General features: G+C 33.5%; 1 long non-coding RNA gene across 1 annotated transcript; it reads right to left on the bottom strand.

The window, feature by feature from the left end:
• Positions 1-253: 253 nt before the first annotated feature.
• On the bottom strand, positions 254-12,528 carry LOC118154801 (uncharacterized). Its single transcript, XR_004745064.3, has 5 exons — positions 12,484-12,528; positions 11,556-11,707; positions 10,540-10,608; positions 3,891-3,999; positions 254-1,441 (listed from the first exon to the last, which is right to left on the bottom strand). It is a non-coding gene; the product is annotated as an uncharacterized LOC118154801 (long non-coding RNA).
• Positions 12,529-25,325: the final 12,797 nt, after the last annotated feature.

Here is a 25,325-nt window from a genome sequence, read left to right as displayed (position 1 = left end):
ACAACTAAATGGTTTATCCTTTATACAGTTCAGAAAATAATATCCAACTCAGTCCAAAGTGTTTCTATGTTCATAGGGATAGGTGACTGAAATAAAGAGATTATCCAAATTACAGCAGGGAAAGGACTGTGCAGTAATTCTTCTCTACTTGCAGCAATATGGTAATGAGATTAATGAAATAATACAATAAATCACTAATTATTTGCCAAGGAATGTTGCAGAACTAAAATGAATTCCAAACAGACTCATCATGTAAAAACGAATATAGTTTTATTATTGTACAATGACCTTCATTATAACTTTCCATTGTAAAGTATTGACAGGTAATATTTTCTATTACTTTATGATATTTGACACATAAATTTGATTTTCTTCTTTCTTGATAGACAGAATTACTCAGTTTCTAGGACCCCACAAAGTAAAGAAAATCTCTCCTGAAAAAATAAAAAGAACAAACAGATAAAACTAAACCCTCTGGTCATGCTACTCAGATGCTTCCCTTTAGAAATTTATCTAGGCATACATAATGGTATTTATTCAAATATTTTAGCTCGATAAGCAAATACTAATGTAAATGCAAATACTGCTATAGTTGTCATTTTTCTCAGAACTCTAGGCACAGTATCCTTATAAACATAATTAAAATTTGCATATTCTTATTAAACTATTTGAAGAAAATCATTTGGTGGCTCTCAAAATAGAACTTTGTTTTCAGAAATAATTTATGAATGTCATTTAATACATCCCCAAGGCTTCAAAAAGAAAATGTCAAGGAGCCTCCTGCAGGACATATTCCTAAAATTCCCATGTGTCAGCTTGGTTTTGCAAAGCATGTTTTAAAATGGAGAACATGACAACATTCACAATTGGAAATCAACAGGACCTAGGAATATCTGCATTGGATAACTGTGTGTGTGTATGTGTGTGTGTGTGTGTGTGTGTGTGTCTGTGTCTGTGTGTCTTCACATGCATTTGTATGTGCACAAAACGTATATCGGTCAAGGGGGCCACTTATGAGCTGAAGACAATTGAAAGCAAGGTCAGTGACTTTATGTTGTTACCTGTCTACACACTCAGGGCTAATTGCAATATTGCAAAGTACGATACCTGTTAAAAATTGACACCTGACTTGAAAGTGAATGAAAGAAGAAAGAAAGACAGAAAGAGAGAGAAAGAGGAAGGAAGGAAGGAAGGAAGGAAGGAAGGAAGGAAGGAAGGAAGGAAGGAAGGAAGGAAGGAAGGAAGGAAGGAGCGAGCGAAGGAAGGAAGGAAGGGAAACAGAAAGAAAGGAAGGCAGAGGGGTAGTAAGTTAGCACAATAAGAGGTAAACTTCTTTTCAAGGTGGTTTCAAATTTCCAATCTTTATCCAGAAAAAGTTGCTTAATGTAGCAAACTGGAGGATTGTGGCTGGTAATCTGGTCAGCAGAAAAGTAGCTCTGGTCTAAAAGAAGCATAAATACGGTGTATTTTAGGATTTAAAGTGTGAAAAGGAACTATTTTATCTGTACCTAAGAAAAAAATCTAGTCTAGTAAGATGGTTTTCCCCAGTGTATTCTCTTGTTGCACAATGGAAAAACAGCATCATACATACAAAGAGAGAGGGAGCTTTGTTACTGCTTCAAACACTTTTTCCACAAAAGTAAAAAGAAGGAAATAGAGTGACAAGAGGTTCTGTACAGCACTCTCAGAGTTCCTATGAGTTTTCAAAGCAATCAGTTATGTATATTTAGCCCAGTTGACAGTTTAGGCAAAAAAAATGTAGCTATTAGTACATTTACAAAATGGTCCCTTTCTATACTTCCTAATCATCACATGGGCACAATTTAACTGAGTTCTAAAAACAAAATATATGGAGAACTTTTAATTAGTTAAAAAGAGAGTAAAGAGGGAGGGAAACCCCACGATATTTTAGAAAACAGTATAGACAAAGGAATAAACTAATAAGGTTTATAAAAGTTTTAAATGTGAAAACTGATCCACGAGAAAATGAGACAACTTAATAAAGATGACTTTAAGTAATTATAGAAATTCTACATGTAAATAAACATAGGGCTTCTCCAACTCCATGATGCATTATACTGTTCAGTTTGCAAAGTAATTTTGTGTACTATACTTTGGAAAAGTCCAAAGAATGACTATTGAAGACATTGTCTTATGAGTTATGAGTTCAAGATATTCAGCCAGAGTTACGTGATGACTATCCTTGCTTTGTGAATATTTAAAAAGATATAGAAAAGAAATATGCATAATTTTGTCTGATTTTCTAGTCAACTACTACAAGAGAGAAAGAAAATCTATTCATTGGCAATGCCAGAAGAACAACCAGAATCCCCTTAGCTAATGTATAGTAGTCCCATTCAGTATAAATATAATTGCAAGCAACAATCATTTTTTTAACTTTCCAGTAAATATTTTGAAAAAATAAAGTTATGTCAAATAAATTTAGATGATATATTTCATTAAGTCAAATATATTGAAAATATTATTATATTTTTGATAATATTTTATTTCACCATGAAGTAAATGTATATTTGTTTCAAAACTGTCTGTCCAAGTAATATCACTAACACTTGTGCCAACTCAGTATTATTAACATTGAATTCAAAGGAGAATAAATTGAATAAAATTCTAAATGTATTAAAATCAATAAATGTTCTTCACGTTTTTCCTATAGCTTTCTCAGTCAACTTATGTAACTCTATTTGGTTACCATTTAAATCTTCTGCATATAAATTTATAGTAGAAATAATCTTTATAATTTGTTTGTATTTGGAAAATTTGAATGTCAACATAAATTCTTATAACTATCTAAGTGGTGACAGATGAGCTTTTCCATTCATTGAAAGTGCCAAATTTAGCTTTTTTATATATAGTGTGATACCAATGAGAGAATGTAAGTCATGCTGGAATTATTTTTTTGTCTATGATTATTGGATATTTGGCATAATTTCTTTTTCTGTAATGGAAATGTTGAAATGAAAACAATAGCCAGTAATTTATTGCAAAACATTTCCATAGTTCAATCAACAAGCATTGGCTTATTGGTAGTCTTGACACTTTCTGAGGATCTGCTTCAGAAAAGTGAGCACCAACATTTTAATATCTATCACATGGTAGAATGAAGCAATAAAAGAAACATCCATCTCTTGTTCTAAAAATCCAATAAATTTGGATTATTCTTAACATAACTAGGACACTGTCCTTCATAATAGAACGAATTTATTTTTCAAATCCAGGTAAAATACTTTTTGGTTAGGTGTAGAAGATTCTACAAACCTGAGTTTTAAGCTGCAAATTAATGTTTCACAAAATATTTGTAAGTCCTCTAAGACAAAATACAACCAAAATATTCATTGAGTCATGTCTCTTATATAGCATGACTTATTAGATATTGGCAATATTTTAAATTATTGGAGCAATGATCTTTAAATTTTAGAAAGATTTTATATCTCATAAGCAAATGTTATTGATGGCTTAACTGAAGATCTTTCACTTCTTAAAAAAAAAATCTCAATTTTAGTCTTTTACTTAAAATTGTGTTTAAAAAAAACTTTTATAAAAAAATAGTTTGCCATCTCTTTACCTAAAAATGTGTGTGAGTTTGTGTGTATGTATTCAGGCAAGAATCTAAGCCATTTTATAGTTGGCCAGAGTTGAAAGATCAGATCCTGTTGCAACAATTTAAAATCTCTTGTTACACATTTAATTTTTATTTCTTTTTAATACTTTCATTGTTTTTTACTGTTAAGATAAAATATATCAAATTCACTATTTGCTGAAAATTACTCCAATTATCTACTTCACTCTCTTTTTTTTTCATTAAAAAACAGTTTTTACATTTTGTTCTGTAGCAAACCAAATTGCCATTTATTATGAAATCTATTACATACCTCCTGCCAGAGTCTTTTTTATTTCATTTATTTTTTTTCCAATTGGATCCTCCAGTCTCAGCATCTCCACTTAATTCTGCCTCAGTATTGTATTATTATTCCAAATTCACTGTAATTGTGCAAATAATTCAATTATACTATAATTAAAATAAAACTATTTTATTTTTATTTTAATTTTATAACTGATTCTGATTTACCTAAGTATCGTTAGTATCATTATAACTGTCTGCGTAATACTCAATTAAACATACTACAATGTTACATTATGTAGAAATAACCATTTAAACAGAATCAATCTGTTGATACCAACTTGATTAGCTGTGTCTTCATGCATAATACAAGAAAATGATACATGTAGCCAAAGGTACACTATAAAACAATATAAATGTTTTATGTAATGCAATGGGTAAAGTAAAAAGTAGTGGTACCAAAACTACAGCTATGTTGAAAGGAAAAGGCATGTTTCATTGCTTCATTTTTCACATTTCAATGTATTAAAGCAACATAAAATGTAAAATATATATCTCAAGTTAGGTAATTACATCTCAAATGTTGTATAGCCATATGTGACCAGTGGCCACTGTATTGGACAGCACAGATACAGAGTCTTAACAGAATACATAAAATATAATTATCATTTTCTAGACCTACAAATAACAAAAAGCACATACTTAGTAAGTTAAAAATATTAATCAAATGAGATAAACATGTTTGTTTTAAATCAACATTTACCCTCATTTGGAGGCAGAGAAATTTTAGGGATTATTTGACTTTTGCATAGGTACTGTGGAAAAGTTTTATAATACTATTTTAATGTAAATGAATTTACATTTGTTGAAATGATTAATACATCCTTAACTATATTTCTATCACAAAGCAATATAGTTATTGTTCCTATTTTGTTGTTACTTATTATTTAACAATTAGCTCAAATTTTTCTTCCTCTGAAGCAGATTAACCTGCAGTTAAGTGCATACCAAACCTCTACCTCAAAATAGCCTTTACCAAATGTCCCCTAATAGCTAAAACAATTTTAATTCCTTCTAGTAACATAGGAATGATGTATTTATTGAACCTCTATCAACACTAATATTTTTCAATCTTTTCAAAATTGATAAAATGAAATAATGTTTCAATCTTTTCAAAATTGATAAAATAAAATAATATGCAGTTTTGCCTTTTATGCAGAATTTTAAGTTACATATATATGCTTGGGAGTGTGTGTGTGTCTGTGTGTGTTTGTGTGTGGGGAGAGGGTGTATTTTTTGGGTGGAGGGATTGCGTCTTCCTCTGTTGCCCAGGTCAGAGTGCAATGGTGTGATTTCGATTTACTGCAACCTCTGCCTCCCAGGTTCAAGCCTCAGCCTCCCTAGGAGCCAGTATTACATGAGCCCACCATCATGCCTGGCTAATTTTTGTATTTTTAGTAGAAACGGACTTTCACCATGTTGGCCAGGCTGGTCTTGAACTACTGACCTCAGGTGAACTGTCTGCCTCGAACTACCAAAGTGCTGGGATGATAGGTGTGAGCCACCATGCCCATCCTATATTATTGTCAACGTTGAAATGTTTAGCCTTTTTCTATCTTCTCTTTAGATTATATTAGATTATTTTTACTGTGTTTTATGTCTATTTTCTATTTACAATTTTTATTGTCTTTTACAAATTGAAGGGGGGATTGATATTTTTGTTTTTCTAGCAACTAAGAGTTCTTTACAATTTTAACTTTTTCTGACTAGTAATATATCACTGTTTAATTAAAACTATATAAGATAAAATTTATTTTTAATTGTCTTAATCTCTCATATAATCTTGCAAAAAATAATCATGATGACAAATGCATTCATGCATTCATCCATACAACTGAAAGGAAATACAATAAAAGGCTCCCGTGAACTTCTGTAGATGTCGGGTGTCCTAGTAAAGACCCTTTTAGTTGTAAGCAATAACAAACATTCTCCAACTTGCTTAAGCCAAAAACAAAACAAACAAACAAAAAGGTAAAGGGATGAGGGAGAGTGAGCTTCATTCCTGATGTAACTCAAAATTTCATTTATGCCATCTGTGCAGTTATCTTCTGTCCACCTTGATTTTATTTTCAAACACTTTATGTTGGGCCTGCACAAGAGCACGTTCAAGTTGTTGAAGGACATCATCAAAAGAAAACTCCCGTGTCTCAGTATTTCCAGAAAAAGTCCTGAACTTGACCTTTGTTCCACTTGGGTCACCTGCTTATTATTAAATAAATCAATGTGGCTGTGGGAAAGGAATAAACTTGATGTGCTTAGGCTGGGTGAAATGTTTATTCCTTTACCCTATGAAATGAGAAGTGGAAAGTAATGATTTCCTATGGGAAAATCACTGAGCTGTTCCTATATTGAAAGTCAAGAGGAGTGGCCACTGGACAGAAAATCAACCGAAAAGCAGTGTATGCCCTACAATGAGATTATAGATATATTTTAATTAATTATGCTTTGGGTACTACACAAATTATTTAGCCTGACATGATGGCTCATGCCTGTGATTTCAGCAGTTTGAAAGACTCAGGCAGGACAATCACTTAAGCATGAGAATCAGAGCCTGCAGTGACCCATTTTTGGACCACTGAACTCCAGCCTGCCTGACAGAGCAAGGCTCTGTCTCAAAGACAAACAATCAAACAAATTATTTAAATTGTACACAAATAAACTTAAAGGCATAAAAATTTGTAAATGAAGAAATATTAGTAAATATATCACATATGTTACATATGTTGAAAAGAAAAATAAATACTCCATAAAAATAGATACCTGTGTGTACACTAAAGATCAGTATTTCCTAAGTTCTCTCACTATTTGATAAAAATCTACATTACTGTATTAAATATAAATAATTAAATTATATATATGATTTTAGAGTATATTGGTAGAGGTAGTTTTATAAATTAGGCTATGTAGAAAACTGGACATTAATCAAAGCATCTTAGCTTTTTTTTTTTTTACAAAGGTAGACAATCTCTATGGAATATGTATATTTTCCTCTTTGGCTTGGGTATGTCTGAGGTCTTTAATTCAAGCTAATGCCTGATTTCATAGGGAAAGGGAATTCATTTCTAAACTGCACTAACTTCCCAAATGTATAGTCAAAAAACACCTAAAGAATGTATCTTCGATAATAAGGATTTCAGAAAAAGTCAAAAAAATACAATAATTATTTACTATTGTGTGCTAATATTCTTCTAAAATTGCTACCCTGAAAAGATATCAAAAATCAAATAGTAAAGACTTAAATTGAAGTAATCTCAAGACTGTAAACATACACATGTATTTTATGAAGGGGTTTTTAAATCTGTCATTACAACTGATGAACAAATAAGCATTTCAAGTTTATTCTTTCGATTATGAAACTTTCATTAGTTCAATAATATATTGTCCTAGAAACATTCAATTACTCATTTGCATTATTGCAAAAACTTTTCCTAAAACTTGAATTTTTGCTATTAAAATGACCTCAAATTCAGATAATAATGTAATAGTTAATTAAGGATATGCTGTCAATGTCAGGTATATAACCATGCATAAGTCATCTCTACAATATTTTTTATTTCTTGATATGTGACCTGATTTCTCTTTATCAGCATTATTTTTTGAATCAAATTTATTGGTTTCTGGGTAGAAACCATTTAATATAGTTCTATGGTATTAATAATTCCTAAAGGATATGAGGAGTAGGGTAGTTTTCTTTGTGTGTTTGAGACCACTTAGGTATTGTGACGGTAAGAAAAGATGCTCACTTCACCATCTAGAGCAGAGGTCTGTTTCTGCGAATAAGTGTTAATGGAGCACAGCCATGCTCATTTGCTTACGCATTGTCTGTGCAGAGTTGAGTACTTGCTACAAAGACTATATGGTCAACAAAGCCTATACTATTTTGTATCTGTCTCTTTACAGAATTAAAAATTTGCCAGTGCCTCAGTTAGAATGTCCCTTTACTTCTATTCCATGAATGGAATAGATATCATTGATATTTTCTAAATCAAACCCTGGGTATTATAAGGTGATTAAATAGCAAATTACATTATTTAATTTTACCCTATATAGCTTTCATTAAACAACAACAAAAAATAAGTAACAAGGAAAACATAGACGCCAAACAGAATCTGGTAGCTTTAGTGAATATAAGATCGCTTAGTATCAGTAGTATTTAACCAGTAATTGGAAGATTCATTTCTAGTATTCTTGCCTTCCCCTATATTAGGCATTTGAAATTTAGTGAATGCATTATTTCTGAAACATTTCTTCATCCATAAAATGGAAATAATGCCAGTGATCCCTTTCTCAACAGGTACTGCAATAATCAAATAAATGGCAATGTCTAGAGTTCCATACAGATGTGGAGTAGCTGCTGCTTCTAATTATATATACAGTATAGACACATTATATGTTGTGGACAAAAATCTTTACACTGGAAAATGAATTAAAACTATTTAAGAATGATCAGCGACCTGTTCCAAATTCAGAGTACAATATAAGATCATTCAGAACCTTTAGGCTTATTAACTCTCATTGAGCCAAACAATATTTTCTATATTTCCATATATTGAAAGACATGCCATGTTTGTATATCCTATAGTCTTTGAGTACCCCATGGAGAGACTGCTTTGCAAAATAGTGGCATTCATCTTTCAAGTGAGTTACTAATACCCAGAGCAGGTAGCTCCTAAAATAATATAAATAATCTAACCCCAATGGTTCTATCTATATTGAATCTAAGATGTTAATCTTGGCTTTGCCATTCTCTATTGTCTCAGATCCAGAATAAATGTTTTGTTTAAGCCCAAATTCTGCTTCTGTCCTTTCACTCTGATTTCAATCGCCTGCCCTGTGTCCTCATGTCTGATTAGATATCCCCTATCTTGGATTGGCCCTATATATGCATAATATTCACCAACCGCCCATTCTGTACTCACTGTTCTCTATGGTAATAACTTTAGATGTAGACATAGAAATTGACATGTAGATATTTACACAACTATAGATACAGATTCTATCTTTGCTTCATCAGCTCATCCCAGCTTCAGGTTTGGCTTGTCCTGCTCTTCCTTCATTTTCTGTTTTTAATAACCTGACATCAAATGTGACCTTCCTTATGACACTGAGTCAAGAGTTTTATGGCCTAATGACATTGATGTACCTTAAATAAGTGATTTCATTCCATTTTCACTTACTCCAAATGTGAACTTTAAAATATACTTTCCAATAAGTCTGTTTTTAAAGGTTTGACTTAGGTCCCATTTTCCCATCCATAAATAGGTCCTTTTGTGTAATGAGGGACAACCTAAAATTCAAGTTAGAAAAATGGGTGATGTGAGTTGCTTTTATATTCCTATTCTGTAGTAACCCTTGTTTACAGGGCTCCTTACTATATTACATTGGTACAACTCATAAAAACGGGTTGTAACCTTATAAATCAAAAAGGAGGGAAAAATAGAAATTAGTGCTCTGGAAAAATTAACGATGCCATGATAAGAGCTTCTAAATAAAATCAAGCTGCCCACTGAATAAAGTATTAGATTATAAATGAATAATCATCTCCTGAAAATTTTTCTGTATACATATTAAATCTAAAGAAACCATGTTTATAAATAGAAAGCAAATATTTTAGTAAGGTAATTAGGATTCTGATTTTAATTCCAGTGAAGGACAATTGTTTCTAGCTTAAGTGAAATAAAACCTTATTTTGATGGTGACAACCATCATTAAAATTTAAGCACACTGGAAAAGATAAAAAGCACTAAGGGGCTAGTTAGTTATGTTAGGTTTGCCTTCTTCCAAGAGCATGTGTGGGTTGGCTATAAAATACCTAAGAATCCACTTTTATAACTCATACAATGGTGATTTTTTTTTATTTTAGAGAGAATCCTAAACATAATATCAGCTGGACTTAGTAGAAAAATAAGCACATAAATATGAAGTTAATTAATTCAGCAATAAATACTATGAATTTATAAACTGATGAATTAATACATTTTATTTCCTTTCTTCAGATAATTAAATAATGCAGTATCAATACTTCCTCCCAAATAATACAACTTAAAGTATTTCTCAGAAGATTCTATGCATAGGTTTTCTTTCTGCTAAAGTTATTTCTGTAATGTTTTGATAAATATCTTTCTATTTTCTGTTAATGAGGTATAATAGAATTGATATATAAGCTAGGAATATGCCTTGGAAATAAAGTATGTAACACTGAAACTATGAAAACACTCATAACTTTCTGATTCATGTAATTGGTGACAAATGATACTGTATGTAGTTCATTATTTTTGAGACCTGCAGGAGGACTCCACAAAGGTGCATAATGCCTCATAAAAAACGTGTTCCAATATCATTTATCTAGCCCATAAATAATTAAAATTACTATTTCCCAAACTGGATTACTTTGATACAGATGCTTACTATTCCTATGACTGCTCACATCACCTAAATACTACATTCAATCAAAATGTGTTAGACATCTTAAATACTTTTATAAGCAAATAATAGTTTTCACCGGCATATAGTTTTCAAAGGAAGTCTTTAAATATTTCTGACCACTTGAGAAGATTCTCTTACTATGGAATCACAGATAATATAGATTTCCCAGAACAATGTTAGTAAGTTCTCCATACCTCTCAACCCATGATTGTTCAAATCATAACTTCATGTTCTCTTACTTAATTCTGGGCCAAATTCCTTACCTGCAGGTATATAAAGATATAAAGGGAGCACAATGGAAGGAATGAGTAGATATTCATACATGTATGAGATATGACAAATTGTCCTACACTGTTCAGGACACTCTAGCAAAACGCTGTCACCTGGATGGCTTATAAACAAATGAACTCTATTTCTCACAGTTCTGGAGGCTGGGCAGCTCTAGACCCAGGGGTCAGCAGATTCAGTTGTCTACTGAGGACCAGCTTTCTAGTTAATAGATGGGGCCCTCTCGCTGTGTCCCCACATGGTTAAAGGAGCAAGGGAACTCTTCAGGATCTCTTTATTACAGCACAAATTCCATTCATGAAGGCCCTGCCCTCATGACCTAATTATCTCCCAAAGGCCTTCCCTTCTGATACCATCACATTGGTGATTAGGTTTCAACATACAAATTTTGGAGGGACACAAATATTCAGACTACTATAAAAATGAATTGTGTAATTTCAATGATTCAAAATAGGAATTAAACGCTCTGTTTGCCTTTAAAACAAGCATTGCACAATATGAAGATTAACACCAAAATTCATGCTAGTAATTTTAAAAAATAATATTTCTTAACCTAGAATGGCACTAGGCAACAATAACAATAACAAAAGCATCTGGACAAAGCAAGAGAGAAGCCATGGAAGAAAGGGGAAAGCTTTATGTTTTACTATCTTTAGTGGCACTCTTTTCCTGCTTTTTGAAGAAGCAGTCTGCATTTTCATTTCGTACTGACTCCCACGAGAGACATAATTGGTCCTGCTGTTGGATTAATACCTATAGGAGAAAAAGGGAGCAGGATTGGACCAAGGGAGAAGTCTATAATATAATCACATGAAGGCCTGGACCAACTAACGCCACAGGAAACTCCGAAGCTGGTATAGATTGCCCTCAGAGGTGTTCCCAGTTGGAGTGAGAGGATCAGGCCTTTAAATTTTGTGTTTACCAGTTATCAAAGTTAGTCTGTATTGGGAAGCAGCACTCCTAGGCCAAGGCAATTCCCAGGGAGGAAGTAAGTGGGCAAGCCATGAGCTGACATCCTCACCAGCAGCTGGGGAACAAGCGGCTCAGTCTTGAAGAAGAAAGCTGGAAAGAGCTCTGTAACATTCAGAACAACACAAAGGAGTTTGGACAGTGTGTCAGACATTGCAACACTGTACCATCCCAACTAATTTCAAGTGGCTATTATTAATATTTTAATTTTGTGCACTTTTAGGAGAGCCCTATAACAAAGAAGGTCTCTTGCAAGATAGCTTTCAAGATAGCCTAAAAAAAGATAAATCCATAGGCACCTGACATTTGACAGCTTGATATTCCTAAGAGTAGGCCTCCTATATCAAAGCTGATAAATAGCAGAATCTGAAAATGTCTCAGATATGGCATCCTTGAAGTAGACCTAGCGGGAAGAAACTGAAAAATGAACCCTTGACTAGAGGGGACGAAAACACTTTGTGTTTATCTGTTTTGTTTTGCCATGAGAGCTTTCATCCCAAATTGTGGTAGAGACGTATAATGAAAGCTTTTACATCATAATGTATGCCCTGTTTCATCAGGTCTACAGCTTTGACATTGCCAGGCTATCAATTCAGTGGAATACAGAAAAATTATAGCTATGTCTTCATCTAAAAAGCCAAAGAAAAGAAAAGATAATAAACCATAATGCAGCAGTTCATTGGAACTCTCATTCTCAATATTGACTCTCTCTTCTAGGAAATGGGTACCTTCCAGAAACAATTTTCTCACTTTTAAATTAAGATTCTTAAATATTTTATTAATTTTAATGAGGTAGAGAAGATTTCTAAAACACATGCAACTTAGAAACAGCTTCTCGAATATGTTTCATTTCTTTTAGTTTGATATTAAAGCTGACTTACCTTTTCACTGCTTTCCATCAGAACAGGGCTGTGGAGGTATGATTCATGCAAACAATGCCGGCATGCTAATTAATGGCTAGAAGCCTCTGCACATTGGTGGCAGAAGTGGGGCGGAGGAACCTGCTGATTCTGATAAACATTTGGCAGCACACTGCCTCCCTTCCTATGGAAACTTGGCAAAGCCCCAGCAGTAGAATCCTATGCATATGTGTCCAGCCAGGCCTGGTCCTGTCCCATCTTTAGGGCTGGCTTCGTGGGCCTACAATGTGTGCAGTCACAGAGGGCCCTACACTCAGAAGAGCCCCCGATTTGGTTTAATGTTCTGCTGTCACTGTCCTCAAATTCCCTATAAATTTTAAAGAGGCCTGCATTTTAATTTTGCGTGTGACCTATAGATTGTGTGGCTGGTTCTGTCCATCTTTGAAAATTTTTGATAGAGTCAAAGTGTTGAGACACCAATCTCAGAAGTGTTTGTCATCTGCAAGCAAAACAGCAGCCTCCTTCAAAAGACAAAATACTCTCTACAGAAAAAGAAAAAAGTGGAAAGTGGACCTGCTCTACTAGAGGAGAGACAGAATGCTGCCCATTGGGTCTTTGCTTTCATTAGCTCCTAAGTTAGGTCTACAGAGTCTCCTGAATCTGTGATACACTGGAAACCATCGCTTTAAAATTTCTCCTAATGAATACAGAAAAATAAATATTGAGAGAGGAGTCACTCCACTAATCTAGCAACTGGAATTTGCACACATTTCATTAGGCAAGTTATTTGTTCTTTGGTTGTATTTTGTATTTTCTAGAAAGTATTCATTTGGGCCTTTCCCCCAAAATATGGCAAACAAAAGATATCAAAAGTACTTAGATGACTTATGAGAGTAATCAGTTAGTGATTGCTTCCTCTTTGCTATGTGTAGTGCTAAACTCTCTTTCTAATTACTATATACCATTTAATCCTTACAATGGTGAATCTCAGAAAAGTTTCCAGCGTGGTAGAACTAAGATATGTAGCTAAAAGGTGGCAGAGATGCTATTTTAAACCAAGACAGTTTGACTCTAATGTCCTTGAACTAAACATCAATAAAATACTAAACTCTGTTTAAACATGATCAAAATCTTGATTTGCTGCTGAGTATTTATAGCAAAACTAAGCATGACTAAATAGAGATCATTACACTGAGCAAGTAGAGGCAGAGTAGTGGAAAATAAGTAGGAATATGACAGAAGTCATTAGAAAAGAAAAGGAGTGTCATACATGGAATGCTAGGATCTAACTCCTATACTTGGGCTTTTTGAAAGCAATTCTTATTCATTTCTGAGAGAAAAAAACGGGTAAGTAAATGTCTTTAGAAACTTGGTCTGGCTCCAATGTGCATTGGTTTTCATGAGCTGAGTGGAAGAGAAAAAGAGATTAGAAGGAAATAAAAGGATATTGAAATGTCAGTGATGAAAAAATATGAGGCAGTTCCACAACTGGACTCTTTCTATAATGCAGAAGAGTAAATTTGCATGTGAAAACTGACTTTTCAGAGTTACATAAATATTTTCTTCTGAAAAACTCCATCACCAAAAATAACTCTTCCTACTGAAATCATTATGCTTCTGGGAATTGGACAAGTCACATCACTTAGAATTCATTTCCCTGGGTTCTTTCACAGGAAAGTAATCAATTCGGTTCAAGAAAACAAACCATTTTATGGTTGGCACCATCTGCATGATCAAATGAGTCACTGAAGAATTAGTAGTCCTGCCTCTTCTTTAATAAAAGAAGAATGCAGTAGGATTAAATAGGCAAATTATATAAACAGACATTTTACAAAAGAGAAAAAAACAAATATGAACTATCATTCATTTTACTAATGCAAATGGAAATAACAATGAATTACAAAATTTTGCCTAACAAATTGGCAAAGTTTGTTTGTCTTTTATTTGTTTTTGAAAATACCCAATGATTGTAGAGCATAGACAAAAACCTATTTGCATATAAAATTAGTAGAAGAAAAACTTTAGTTCAATTTCTTATAAAAGCAATTTTCAATGAATAAAATGCCTTGAAACACGTATTCTCTTTGAATAACTAATTCTATTTCTGGAAATGTATTGTTATAAAATAATGAGAAATACAGCATTTAAGAAAAATTTTGTGAAGATATTTATGTTATACTTATTAGGAAATAATTGGAAGAAAATCAAATTCTATCATTAGAAAATGGCTTAAGGAAATGTGATTCATAAATAAAAGAAATAAAGTTATTAAAATTATGGTCACAAAGTTTTTAATTAAAATTATAAATTTTCTTAAAATGTAAGTGGTGAAAAATTACAATATTAATTATAGATATATTTTGATCTAAATTATATATTAAATATATATAGGTTTATATGTGTAATTAAGCTTTAGGAAAGTTTATATATAAATTGAAGTACACATATGTATACATATATACATAAAATATACTACTACATAACAGTAAAAATGAATCACATACAACCAGAGGCAACTATTATCAAACGTTAAGGACATAAAACTGAGAGAAAAAAGCCAGAAAAACATTTTAATAATACTGTCATTTCAAAGCTTGTAATGCAATGTGCGTATCCCAAATATATACACACACATGCATATATGCATGTATGTGCATGTGTACTTTCTATACATGAATATGTGTATATGCATATATGTATATATGACTAAATTCATCTAGAAATACAGAGATACATAAGAGTAGACAAAAACGAGACAGCATAAGAGGGCTGGTTATAATAAAAAAACTTTTGAGTTGTTTATAGTTTACAAAATTATAATACTTTTTAATGAAAGGTAATTTGGACATCATCTAGTTCCAATATTTTATTATGTAAATCAGAAAGTGAAAGGGCACAAGTAACTTCCCAAGATCATGAAGAGTTATGGGATAAAATATCTTTATTATAGAAAGAGGAAACATCTACAATAACACAGACTTTGGTCAATTAACTTGCTTTAAATATTATCAACCCAAATTATGGTTTTACTTTCATGATGTGAAAATGCCCCTTGCCTTTATTTTTGTATCTTCTTAGCCCTTCCATCCCAGGAAAATATATTTATCAATTACACATTGTACAATTTAGCAATTGCATACCTCAATATAAAAAGTAGATTTAATTTAATTAAATCCACAGTTATGGAGCATGTACTATGGACAAGATGCCAGGCTAAATCTCTTAAACATAGAAAGAAAAATACAATTGATCTCTTAGTCCCAAAGAGTTTACAATGGGAAGTGGTCACTGTCTCTATTCCTTCTGCAGATACAAAAAGCATAAGCAAGTAATATTTATGTTGAGTCAGTTCACATCTTATCACATAATCGTTATAATAATGTAAACAGTATTTATTATTTCATTTTTCTAGTATTAGATATAGTGGCTCATGTATAAAAACAAGTAACTTCCCAACAATACACAGATATCAGGTAGCAAGAATAAAATTCGAACTCAGGTCTATTTGTTGTTGAAGTCTGAAGTCTTCCACTCGACTCTGTGAACTCCTAGCTCATTCTGTTGCCCAAGAAAGAAGCTTGAGAAATCCTTTGACAGAAACACATTCTCTTTCAACTATATGCAAGTGATTAAAGTCTAGGACTCTAAGGAGGAAAACCGTATAAAGCATGTCTTCTCCAGTTGTCTAAAGTAAATTAGTGCCTCAAGTAAATAGGAACAAGAGAAATAGAAAATATCCATTGATTGTAATTTTTGCTCTATATTCCCTCGGTTAACAAACCTTATTTTTCTTTCTTGTTTCATAGGAAAAAGGTGAGGAATATCCTTCCGGACCCTAATAGATTTCTTTTAGGATCCCAACTAACTTTTAAAAAATTTTCTTAGTGCTAGATAACATTTTAAATTTTAAAAATTCAATACTTCAAACTTTATTTATAACCCTTCTGCCCATCTAATGAACTCATTATTGGTATCTAAAGCAGTTCCGTATTTCTGTCAATCTTATAACAGCCAAAGCTACCAATTTAAAAGTGAAGAATGTTAAACAATTTAGGTGGCATTATGTAGAATCATCCAGCCTACAAGTAAAGGATTCTTATTAAATTCAACTATTTTTAAATAAATGAATAATAATTCAACTTTAAAAAAACGAATGAGTTGTGTCATCTTAGATTATACACAAGAACTGAGATGTAATCATTTTATAAACAACAATTATCAAAAACTTATAAAGCTTTTCTACACCAGGATTTTTCTACACTGGGATAAGAAGAAACAATCAATTATAAACATACACACAGGTACACATAAGGGTTGAGTTAGCAGATAAATATTCATTTGAATTGCAATACAGAAACCAAAAAATTGATAATTCTGCACTTTTCTAGCTGCTGTGCATGCCTGGAAAGCAGGTGTTAAGAGTTTGTAATTCTAGTAATCAAGGAAGGACACAAATTTGAGAGGATAATTGCTGTTTTTTAATATTTATTTAGAAGCACTTACTCTTTCTCTTCATGATTTCTCATTCTACAGCCCAGATGGTAATACAATTGGCCACTATTTTAGCTGCTCTTTACAAAGAAGTTAGCATCTTCCAATCTTATCAGCACAGAAGATCCAAGTAGAATAGAACTCTGCCAGATATTATGTATTTCATTTGTAGAATATAAATTCTTACCCAAAAAGCTATAGCTAATATCACACTTCTTAATTTAGTAAAGAACATTATCTGATGAATTTCATCAATATAGTAGTCTTCATCCAATATAAAAGCCAATTAAATTACTTTGAATACAAAGCTGTGTGCTGTATTTGATTTATTAGATAAAGAATCTTAGGCGGGTGCACCCAATTTCCACCATGATTAAGGGTCTCTATGGAATAAAGGATGATGTCTTCCTTAGTGTCCCTTGCATTTTGGGACAGAATGGAATCTCAGACGTTGTGAAGGTGACTCTGACTCCTGAGGAAGAGGCCCGTTTGAAGAAGAGTGCGGATACACTTTGGGGGATCCAAAAAGAGCTGCAATTTTAAAGTCTTCTGATGTCATGCCATTTTACTGTCTAGGCTACAACAGGATTTTAGTTGGAGATTGCGCATGTTGTCCTTTTTTATCTGATCTGTGATTAAAGCAGTAATATTTTAAGATGGACTGGGAAAAACATCAATTCCAGAAGTTAAAAATAGGAATGCTTTGTAAAGTCCTACAGCTATATTCTGATGCTGGATGGTGGTAAGCTTGGGTAGTCCTAAACTAGTCAGTGTGAAATAGTTCTGCCACCTCTGAGGCACCACTGCCAGTGCTGCACATGTTGCAGTTGCCCCTTGAGCCAGAGAGATGTTCATTTGTTATATAACTTCCTGGCTCCTTCACTGAACATGCCTAGTTCAAAATTTTTTCCCAGTAGGTCTCATCCTGGCATTCAATGTATAGATCCAATATCGCATGTCTTGTTCCAAAGGATCTTATTTTGTGAACTATATTTCAGTAGTGTACATTACCATACAATGTAATATAAACAATGCAACCAACTATTCAAATGTTACACCAACTAAAATCCCCAATAAACCTTGAACAGTGAAAAAAAAAAAAGAGGATGACTGTGCCAACTCTTCTTTATCTAATAAATCAAAAAATATAATATTTGTGTTACTGCTATTATAATCTAGTTCTGTATGTACTGTTTCATAAGTTTTTTTAAGACCTCAAAAACTTGAGCTATGAATAGCTTCACATTGAAGAAAAACAGGTGTACATCACAGGAAATCATGGCAGGATCCCAGTCTTGATGAACACATCATGATTTTGCTGTCATTTCTCTATAATTAGCACATTGTGATAATTTGTTCTAATATGCAAAAAAAGCTAGCAATGATACTAGTAATTTTTTTCTCTTTTCTACTTATTTTTATTTTTTATTTTGGGGAATTTCACTTTTCCATATATAAATTCAAGGTCTGAAATCACAGTTTTTATATCTAGATATTAGGCAATAGCTCATATCAGAAAATATTTACCTTCTTTCTTTAGGTGTAATCTGAATGTTATGGTCTAGATGTTCGTGTACCCCACCACCACCAAAAAATTCATACCTTGAAATCCTAATTCAAGGTGATAAAAAGCATTAGGAGGTAGGCATTGGGAGGTAATCAGATTATGAGGATGGAGTTTTCATGAATGGAATTAGAGCCCTTATAAAAGAGACCACAGAAAACTCATTTGCTCCTTCTACCATGTGAGAACACGGCTCATAAACAAGAGAGTGTGCCCTTACCAGACAATGGTTTTGCTGGCACCTTGATCTTGGACTTCCAGCCTCTAAAACGTGAGAAATAAAGTTCTGTTGATTATAAGCCACCCAGTTTATGGTATTTTGTGATAGCAGCCTGAATGGACTATGAAATTGTAATAAAGAACAAAAACATGAGGCATTTCTGGAAATATGGCTTTTTGATTCTTAACAGTTGTTCCTTTAGACCAAAATAATAATAATAATAATGTATTTCTCAAATCTTGCATATGGACACTCATCCTCAGTCTGCTTTGAGAAACTTTTCCTGTCTGTAGACTATAGAGGGCCATATTTATCTACTAAAACAGGGATCCCCAATCCCCAGGCCAGACAGGAACCACTAGTGTGGGTCTGTGGCCTGTTAGGAGCTGGGCTGGACAGCAGGAAGTGAGTGGTGGGTAAGCAAGTGAAACTTCATCTGTATTTACAGCCACTCCCATTGCTTGCATTACCTCCTGCACTCCACCTCCTGTCAGATCAGCAGCAGCATTAGATTTTCACAGGAGTGTGAACTCTTTGTGAACTGTGCATTTGAGGGATCTAAGTTGGTCAGTCCTTATAGGAATCTAATGCCTGATGATCTGAGCGAGAGCTGAGGTGGTGATGCTAGTGCTGTGGAGTGCCTGCAAATACAGATTAACATTAGCAGACAGGTTTGACTGCATAGAGACCTTAATAAATCAATTGCTTGCATATTCACATCAAAGCCCTATCACTAAGTGGCAAGTAGCAATTAAGCTGCATCTGGCAGCAGCCTTTATAATGGCAAGTGAGTTGATGTACTTCAATTGTACAGCTGCATCTGGAGGCAGACTTTAAGTCAGAATCCGAAACTTACTTTGGTCTGTGCGTGGGCTGCACATTATTTTATTTGGTACTTCTGTCCACATCTCTTTCCTGTACTGTGCACTTGACTCAGTCACAGTTTTGGTAAGCCCACAAGCCCACAAGCTAACTCTAGCCAAAATGAATACAAACATCACTCAAGAGCTTCTTTGAAAAGGCGGAAAGACCCAATGATGATATAGCAGAAGATTCTAAGACATTCTAAGAATGTCAACCATAAAGAAAGCTTCACTTAAAAGAATATACCTAGTGCCACTTAAATTATGGGTTCACTGCAACAGATGATTCACATTCTTCAAACCCACTTTGTATAATATGTGGTGACCCGCTATCCAATGAAGCCGTGAAATCGTCAAAACTGCTTTGCCACTTGAAAACCAAGCTCACTTAGTTAAAACACAAGCCTTTAGAGTTTTTGAAATAATAAAAGATGTGAACATGAAGAACAGAAGTAATTATTGAAGGCCACCACTTCATCAAATGTGTCTGCACTGAGAGCATCCTTCTTAGTGGCTAACTGCATTGCTAAAGCTAGTAAGCTGCTTATTATTGGTGAAGAGTTGTCCTGCCTGCTGCTAAGGATATTTATCACGAAATTTTAGGAGAGGCTACATTCAAAAGGTGGCATATTTCTTTTTCAGCCAGCGCCATTACTAGAAGAGTTATTGAAATAGTAGAGGATATTGAGGAACAATTGTTGGAGAGGATTAATGAGTCACTGTGGTATTCAATCCAGGTTGGTGAATCTACCAATGCTGAAAACAAAACAACAATGTTTTCATGTGATATATTTTTCAGGAGGATGTGCCTGAGGATATGTTAGGTGGACTTTGTCAGCAACACCATAGCTGCAGAACTATTCAAGTCTTCTAATTATTACATGTCAGGAAAACTGAATCTGTCACTTTGTGTCAGTTTATGCACAGAGTGGCTGCCATGACTGAACTACTTTCTGGTTTCACTACTCAAGTCAGGTCCCTACTGACTGTGAGTCTATGCACTGTGTCATCCATCAGGAAATATTGGCTAGCTGAAAAATGTTACCTGAACTTAACAGTGTTTTACAGGATGTGATTAAAATTATCAACCACACTGAAGTACATGCCTTTAACTCACTCAAAGCACACATGCCTTCTGTTATAGAGAAGTGAGATGGCTTTCCAAAGGTAGATCACTGGCCAGAGTTTTTGAGTTACAAGAGCCTCTCCAGAGATTTGTTTTAGAAAAACAGTCACCACTGGCAGGACATTTCAGTGACACAGAATGGGTCACAAAGCTTGCTTACTTGTGTGACATATTCAACCTGCTCAACAAACTCAATCTGTCACTTCAGGGGAGAATAACAACTGTGTTCAAGTCAGTAGATAAAGTGGCTGAATTCAAAGCCAAACTAGAATGATGGGGGCGATGAATGAACCTTGGGATGTCTGACATGTTTCAAACATTACCAGAGATCTTGAAAGAGACTGAGCCAGGACCTTCTTTCTCTCAGCTGGTACATGATCACCTATATCAACTTTCAAAAGAGTTTGAACATTAGTTCCCATCCACAAAAGACCCCTGAATGGAGAAGAAATGAATCTATAACTCATTTGTGAATAAGCTTTGTCTGATCTAGAAAGAGGATCAACTGCTTGAGATCACAAATGACTGTGGCCCTAAAAGTATGTTTGAAACAACTTTAAATCTCCATGCATTCTGGATGAAAGTCAAGGTGAAATATTTTGAGATTGCCACAAAAGCATTGAAAAGCCAGCTTCCATTTTCAACATCCTATCTTTGTGAAGCAGGGTTTTCTTCAGTGACAGCAAAATGAGATTACGAAGTAGACATGTCAGGTGTCAACAACTTAGGGTGCTACTGTCTCTCATCATCCCAGATGGGACTGTCTAGTCGCAGGAAAACAAGCTGAGGCTCTCCATTGATTCTACATTATGGTGAGTTGAATAATTACTTCATTATATGTTATAATGTAGTAATAACAGAAATAAAGTGCACAAATAAATGTAAGGTGCTTGAATCATCCTGAAACCACCCCCTCAACTCTTGCCTCCTCATTTATGGAAAAATTGCTTTCCACAAAACCAGTTCTGGTGCCATAAAGGTTGGAGATCACTGTACTACAGGATTCTGCACCATTGACCATGGCTGAAATATATACACAAGACTCCAAATTAGACAATTCATTGGCTTAGTCTTGCACATCACATTCCTTTTTTCAAGATTCAGAATTAAAAGACACAATCTGTAGTTAGCCTGGGTTTAGAGTTTAAGATATAGTAAAATTGGAGCTGAGGCTGCCATATGTGGACATAAAGAATTCAAGTAATTCCAAGAAGCAGATAAACAAAGGATAAAAATGGAGGAGAGAAATATAGTGATCTAGAAGGGTGATTGATCATACAAACCCTCAAAGATTGAGAAAGAGGCCCTGATTGATGATTTTCCAGGTCAGAGTCCCGTTGGACTTCATTTCTTGCCTATGAATGTCTGAGTTTACCTCTTGAATCCTTCAATAAAAAGCTTACTTGAGAGCTTAAATTACAGCCATAGAAGCTAGATTAGTACAAAATTGCAGAACTATTTCACACATTAATAAAGTAGTTTGTCTGTTTGTACCTAATTTTATCACTTTTTACTTCTATTTCCTACTCTGGAAATTGCACATGATGTATTGTTTTCATATTATTATGCATATAACCACATATCATGTACAAGCACTTTGCTAATGTATTTAAGTCTGCTAAGAGCCTAGTCCAAACAATTGTCCCTTTAAGAAACCAAATCTAAGTTTTAAAGTGTATTTACAAACAAATACATAGAATATGTGATTTACAGCAATAAATTTAGGAGCTATTTTAGAGTTGCTTTATAGGTACAGTTTTTTATGTGCCAATTTTATAATTTGAAGCAATTTTCCCTGAAGGGTTTAAATGAAGTTTTGTATCTTGGGGAAAGAAGCACACAGACGTTCTTCCTAAATGCTTTAGGAGATTGCTAAAAATGGAGCTGTGTTTCTAAGGACTACTATCATTATAGTATGTCCCACTTTATCGAATTTTCTGTTTTTTACTTAAGAGAAGCTATCTAATTCAATTGTGTAGACTTGGCAAAACATTTCATTTCTTTGTGTCTCCATTTCCTCATCAATAAAATGGGAATAACAACAGTACCAACACTACAGGTTTGTTGTAAGGATCAAATGAGATAATTCATAAAAAAGCATTAAACATATGTATTTCATTTAGAGCAATGTCTGGGAAATATTAAGCATGTAACATATACTAATCAGAATTTTTACTAGATTAAATAATGCCTGGAAATAATTACTTGCTCTTTATTTAATACTTATAATAATTCATTTAACATCCAATTCACACACTTAATGTGGAAAATTTAATATAGTCACAGATATGTGTAACAATCACCACAATGAATTCCAGAACATTTTCATCGCCACAAGAAAGTCTGTATCTTATACCCACCATCCATCTCCCAATGCTTCATCATTTCATCCACAAGCAACAATAATCAACATGTTATCTCCCTATATTTGCCTATTTTGGATATACCTCATGATGAATATGCAAAATATACATAAGAAAATTAAGTTTTCAGTTCAATATAACATTTGCCTCGTTGGTGATTCTAGAAATAGTGAACCATAATCGATTTCTTAGAAATCTTAAATTAGAGCATATAGTGGCCCATTTTCCTTCCTCAGAATTCTTTTTTTCAACATGGAGGGAGCAGTACCAGGATCTTGGAAGACTGCCCAGTGTGCTCTGCATAGCATTCAATCGACCTTTTGACCTACGTCCCAAATACAGCTGATAATATGACGATTAGTTCCTTAGTTTGTTTAAGGTCAAGCTTACTCCCCTGTGCACAGTGCAATAAAGAAAAAAGTACAAAGCTCCTTTTCTAAGAAAAATGTTCAGGAAACCCAGTGACTGAGATCAACTGCAAAAATTGATTTTGTGAATGGTTTGTTAGAAAACACATAAAATGATAACATCAGTTCAAATGTGACATTCGGATTGTTTGTATTCCAAGCCTGTGCAGACGGGCAATCCACTTAGCCAATTTTTACGGCAAAGGTAACAAACTATCATATGTGCCTTGGACAAACTACCTTATGCTATAACAGTCTTAACCAGTTATATTTCATGCATTTTTCAAGTACAGCAATATTGCAGACATTACAAAGACCAGAAAATCTGGAAACCATGTTTTGATTCTTCTTAATATAGCTTTCTTGGTATCTTGCACCCCTCAAACCGATAGGCAGGATCATGACACCCCTGACACACACAATTTCAAAACTATATTTAGATAATTTCCATATATGAGTGGTATTTTGACATTAGTATTCTTTGTAGCCATTTATTTCTTAAAGTATTTTCCCACCTGATATTGAAGAGCTAAATGTAGCATATAAAGTTAAGCTGTAGGTAAAATATCTAGGATATTCAGAAAAAGAAGATAATAGTATAGCCTACAGAAACTGGAGAATATTATAATATATTGTTTGCTGACAAAATCTAAATATCAACATTACATAGATTTTTGTTTTAATGTTGCTTTATAGATTTCCATAATCTATACAGAAATATTGCAGCCTATTAAGTCAGCAAACTGAGACCACAAATTTTGAAACTTCTCACAAAATTCCAACGAAATCTATGACTAGGAAAATTTTATCCACCTACAATGATGATTTCTACAATAAGGTAGAGCAGAATATTTTTCAATACCTTGTGCAATTTATGTTAATATAAAGTGTGAATGGCATGTTATGATAGAGAGGAGCTAGAAAAATCTATTTTTTGCATATCTTTTTATGTTACATGGTACATTGTCTATAAATTTGAAAGCACTCTTACACAGAATTTGTCCAACTATTTTAATAAACATGTACATAGTGTCTACCAGTTACTTGCTCTTGCTACTCTATTACAGGAAAGTTTATAAAAGAAATGTAAAACTGTCCCTCACACCATAAGACATATACTATGCTTAACTCCACCAATATAGAAAGAGGCCACAATTTTTTAAATGATATATATTATCGAATATTTAAATACATATACATATACGTCAGGTAAAACTGACTGTATTGTGGAAACTCATCATTCTGTTTATTTCACATACCAAATACCACAGCCATTGACTGTATGATAAATTAGGCACTGAGCACTTAAATATTCAATGTGATAAGGTTAACTTTTTGCTATTTGCCTATGGATCATAAAATTACTCTGATTTTGAAAGCATTCTAATTAAAATAACAATATATTCCCTTCTAAATATTACATTTCTCTACGATGTTTTAAATGACCTATCGATTTTTACCAAAAGTGTAAAACATGGCGAAAATCTCTATGGTAACAAGGGATGTTTATACCCTCTCTGAAAACAAAATTGAAGCTATTTCTTTTCAATGATAGTGTCTTGTGTTTAGCTGCCTTGAACAAACATGATGGGGTCAGTTCTTGCTACAACTGTCACTTCTTGTTCCAAGTAAAACTGCCTACATCAGTGATAGACTCAATCCTAAATTGTTAGCATTACCCAGTTTTACCAATAAACAACCAAGAGAGATAAGTGCTTGTCACACCTCACTCACGTGAAAGACAAGAAATCCTGATTTTACTTCTTGACAATAAAACAGATGCTTGCTACGTTGCTATTAACAAAATTTTGACATGGAACTCTAGTGAC

The sequence above is a fragment of the Callithrix jacchus genome, chromosome 6 (genome assembly GCF_049354715.1).
Source record: "Callithrix jacchus isolate 240 chromosome 6, calJac240_pri, whole genome shotgun sequence".
NCBI classification, from domain to species: Eukaryota; Metazoa; Chordata; class Mammalia; order Primates; family Cebidae; genus Callithrix; species Callithrix jacchus.
The sequence above is the reverse complement of the archived record's forward strand: the minus strand, read 5'-3'. Positions and strand labels throughout refer to the sequence as shown.